Raw genomic sequence first — 5031 nt, forward strand, 5'->3', positions numbered from 1 at the left:
ATAGGATTCGCCTATGCTGACCACGTCGGCACCTGCACCGCGCCGCACACCCCCGCGCGCGGTGTGGGCCGGCCCGGTTAGGCGTTTTTTCCTGTTTCTTTCTTTCTTTTTTTCCTTTTCTTTTCTCTTTTCTGTTTTTTTTTCTTTTCTGTTTTCTTTTTCACTGTTTCATTTTTTTCTCACGTTTTATTTTATGTTTAAAAATAATTTTTGAAAATTATAAATTTGAAAAATGTTCAAGTTTTGAAATTTTTTGACCAAATTTCGAAATTTGATCAAATTTTTAACCTTGAACGAATTTTGAAATTTGAACAAATTTTAAGTTTTGAACGATTTTTAAAATTTGAACGAATTTCGAATTTGAACAAATTTTTAATCTTGAACGAATTTCCAAATTTCAGAAGAATTTTTAATTTTGAACAATTTTTTTTGAAGGTTTTTGAAATTTGAACGAATTTTGAAATTTGAACAATTTTTAATCTTGAACGAATTTCCAAATTTTGGAATAATTTTGAATTTTGAACAAATAATTTCGAACGATTTTTAAAACCTGTAGACAGAAAATTTTAAACAAAATTTTCAGAAACAGTAACTGTTCAACGAGCAGAAACAGTCCAGGCAGAACCAAGATTATGGGCCAGGCCCAAAACGCCAAGGGGGTGTGTGACACCTCGCCTTCCACCGACCAGATCGGTGTAAAGCAGCCCCCTGCGGCCGTGCCCCACAAAGTCCTCAATCGATTCGATCGTGAATCGAGGCGTCCAGAAGTCCAGGGCTGGAGCCTCTCACTACGGGAAAATATGTCTTTGCCGTGCAACTATTTGCATGGCAAAGGCCCTATATGCAAAGCCTTTGTCGTGCGACTCCGCACGGCAAAGGTCACACGACAATGCTATTGACGGTAAAGGCTTCTTTGCCGTGTGACTCGCCAATGTTGCACAGCAAAGGCTTTGCCGTGCGACACCGCACGGCAAAGGTCGCTTCTTTGCCGTGTGCCAAACATGTTTTATCTAAAAAAATGCCGGTTGGTCTGGGAATCGAACCTAGGACGCGGAGTAGGGAAAGCATGCGACCTTGCCACTAGGCTAAGTGTTTGTTTGTTGATAACTATACCACGCCACACCTTTTGAGATGAGAAGAAATTAGGTTTTTACATCTTTGCCGTGCGCTTACACTAGGCAAAGCCTTCTTTGCCGTGCGTTTGTTAAAAACACTAGGCAAAGGCTGCTTTGCCGTGCGCCAATGTTGCACGGCAATGCCTAACGCCTTTGCCGTGCACCGAATCTTTGCCGTGCGGTGTGTTGGGCCATTGCCGTGCACTTTTCTTTGCCGTGCGGCCTCTTCCGTCGTTGCCGTGAATCGTATCTTTGCCGTGCGCTCGTGTCTATCTTTCCCGTGGCTAAGACCTTTGCCGTGCGTTTTTATCTGTGCACACGGCAAAGAAATCTTTGCCGTGCGGGAACACACGGCAAAGAAAGCCTGCACGGCGACGCCTATTTTTCCCGTAGTGTCTAGGCGTCGTGGTGCGTTGTTCGCGTGTTCGTCACTTCGTCTTCCACGCGACGGTCGACGGGCGACGGGCAGGGGAATGTGGGACTGGCGATGTGAGTTCCGCGCTGTGCCGCGGGCCGGCCGCCCGATGCCCTGCACTGCCTGCTTTCTCCCGAGTCCCGACCGCATCCCTCCCACTCCAGCCCTACTCTGGTACTCCTATTCTAATCCTGCTCGCAGATCACCCTAGTTTCTGTGAGACTACGGACAGTTTGTCATTGTGATTTTGTGGTCGACGTTTAAGAACTAAGATGGACAAGAAAAGGAAAAACACTGCAGCTAAGAGGGAGGTACAATTGTCGGAGTTTTTTTCAATTAGATGAAGTTTAAATTTAATTGTGAATTGTGAGGTCGGTAATATGGGCTAATTAACTATTTGGATGCACAGAATTGAGTCCTAGAATTGAATTGAGTGAGAATTCCAAATCTAAGATGGAAAGGAAATGATCTCCAATTCGATTATGTTGTTTGGATGTGCATGATATTTGCTGTTAGAATTAAATGGTGGCATGGAATTCTAATTCCTGTTTGGATGTACAAGCTGTGGAATTGGATGATTTGTTGAATCTGAACAATATAAATTTATCTACATCTATGAATAATCGTTATGTATCTTATAATGTTTATATTTTATTTCACATATAATAAATATTTGAAATAATACGAATAAGGGCACTAGTAGTATATATGTAGAACATTTTTAATTAAATACTACTATTCGTACATTGGTACTTCATCGTTACATAAAGTTGTCAATCCCAGTAGCTAGATGATTACATACCAAGGCTAAAAAAAAATACAAGCAGAGAAGAAAATACGCAAGAGAAAGTATGCAAGAGAATAACTACTAAGCTAGCTCGCACGGCAGATCGACTAAGTGAATGAACAAAATACACACACTACATGACTACAAGGACCGTAAATGTCAATCTAATTACAGGTTCTATCGATATCAATATCAATCGGCAGCAGCAGTGACCACTTTGCTGATAGTCCGCTGTTGCCGATGAGCACCAAGTATGTCAGGAACGAAGCGGAGTTGTTGGTGTATCCGATGACCTGCGCCGCCAAGGTGTTCTGGTCGGCGAGCAACGCCTGGGTGGAGGTGAGCAGGCCCCGATCGGCGATCTGCACTGCGTCATCCTGCTCGATTGTGCCCTGCACATAATGCACAAAAATCACCCATGTCAATTTGTACAGGTGCGGGTTGGTTCAAAGGGGACCAGAGAAAAGGGGAGTGGCTGGGAACCACATCGCCGGACGTCCATATTCCCATCCGTCGCTGACTGGGGGAGATGCATGGGTCAGCCTCCCGCCGCTAGTCCTATCGCCGGCGGCCGACGCTGCCCATCCCGCGCTGTTCCCCATGACCTAGGGATTGGGGCAGGGCTATGGAAGGGCAGACGCCGTTGTTGGAGAAGAAGGGGAGGGCAGGGTAGGAAGGGTATGGCGGAGAAGCGAGAGGAGGGCGGAGGACTGGGAAGACTCACCGCGCGGCCGTCGCCTTGCTCCAGGATGGGGATGGGGATGTCGCTCGGGATAGGTCGCGGTCGAACGGGAAGCCTCGCGTTCGTACCGCTTGGCAATTCCGAGGGAATACGGAGGTCGGACCCTCCGAATTGGGAGCAAGAGAATAAGCCCGCACGCGGGAGCGGGCTGGAATTTGGCTGCCTTTCCTGATCTACATTCTATGCGCATCCAAACGCTGGAATTAGAGACCCGAATTCCAATTCCCTAATTCAAGACCCAATTCACTGCATCCAAACACAGTTTTAATGTATTCCATGTTTTCAATTGCAGATTTGTCATTGCACGGAACTTCTAAACGACATTGAAGCTTCATTATCGGTACATTTGAAGGTTCTGGTTATATTCAAGTATGTTGCTTTTACGTTAGTACCGAGCGACTATGCTTTACATCAGATAAAATTTTAATTTGTCAAGATATTTTTTTTATGCGTCAACTTTTTTATGTTTAAAGTTCGCCCGACCTTAAATTTTTTCCATTTTTTCCATCCTTCGCCACTGATGATACGAGAGTAATGTAGCCATGTTTGTTTCCCTTTTGACGTCTAGTCCTTCCTCAAAGCACATGATGTTCCGTGTAGCACTCCTACCTTCTACTTAAGACGGAGACTCATCCGTGACCCATAGAAGCAAATCCCACTTTCTCACGAAGTAGTAAGATTAAAAAAACGATTAATCCAAAGATGCAAACCCCACTTTCTCTCGTAATAGGAAGAAGAAAAAATGTGGAACCCAAAGAAGCAAAGCCCATCTGGTGAGGCCGGCTTGGCAGCATCCGACGATCCGAATAAGGGAGATGCTCATGAGCTGTGTCAGTTAGTTCGTAGAGGGTTTTGTGAGGTGTGTTACAAGGCTCGCAAGCAATGTCCATTTTTACTCTGTCCATGCGACCCAAGCAATGTTGTGTCCACGATCTCTCTTCCCAAGCAATAAAGCACCACACCGCTGGCGACTCTGCCCACAGCCGAGCAAAACCCGCAAAAATTTATCATTCCTTCCTTCCTTCTCCGTCCAGGGACGGAGACAAGGGGGGGGGGGGGGGGCATAGCCCCCCCTATGGTTTGGATTTTATGAAGAACTAGTTGAATACCCGTGCGTTGCTACGGTCTCTATTTATTTTTCGTAATATATTAGTTTAATACATGTCAAATTTCACGTGTATGATAAAGTCAACCACATGATATTCTAAAAACCCATAAAACCTGATTTCAAGTATTTTCGCCAACTGTTATAATTGACATTGTTTAAATATGAAAAAACCACTTGAGTAATTATTTTTTATTTACTTATATCTACTCCTATGCTAGTTAGATATTTTCATACAATGTTAGAGATATTTGCATAAACTTCCGCAACTCGTAACCATCCAACAGAACAATATTTGTCATTAGCATGTACATTTCATGTGGAAGAAATTAAATATGTGCAATGTAGAACACCGACCGTGCATAATGGATGAACCAATTCTTTAGTATTCCATGAGAGAATAATGTAAAAGAAACTACATGTGTGTTGCCATGGAAAAACAAGCTTAGTAGATATGCATGAGTTACAATATTTTGTCAACGCATCAAGCACACCATATGCTATGTTTGGTGTATTTCACTATCACTGCAGCATACAAACCATCACATCTTTCTCTAATTACCCTCCCTTGAATCAACCACTTCCCATCTACTATAAGAAACCCGACAACATTTGATAAATAGAAACACCTAGAGGTGGAAGCAAGGATTGGCTTTTTTCTAGCTGCACTCCACCTCCAATAAGGGCCTTCAGATTTACCTGACCAGAGCCAGCAAAAAACATTCAGTTTGCATGTAGCTAGCTCCTTGCAAGTTGGTGCTTCCCAAAACAAATCACTGAAAAAATGTAGATGAATAATAAAAAAAATAGCATTCCTGAAAAGGATTACTTCATATTTTTTTGGCTCGATTTAGACATAGGTACACC

General features: G+C 43.5%; 1 long non-coding RNA gene across 1 annotated transcript; it reads right to left on the bottom strand.

The window, feature by feature from the left end:
- Positions 1 to 2248: 2248 nt before the first annotated feature.
- Positions 2249 to 3232, bottom strand: LOC139830924 (uncharacterized). The gene is made up of 2 exons (XR_011744442.1): positions 3042 to 3232; positions 2249 to 2709 (listed from the first exon to the last, which is right to left on the bottom strand). It is a non-coding gene; the product is annotated as an uncharacterized lncRNA (long non-coding RNA).
- Between the last annotated feature and the right edge of the window lie 1799 nt (positions 3233 to 5031).

This window comes from Lolium perenne, chromosome 4 (genome assembly GCF_019359855.2).
Source record: "Lolium perenne isolate Kyuss_39 chromosome 4, Kyuss_2.0, whole genome shotgun sequence".
In the NCBI taxonomy this organism is placed as follows: Eukaryota; Viridiplantae; Streptophyta; class Magnoliopsida; order Poales; family Poaceae; genus Lolium; species Lolium perenne.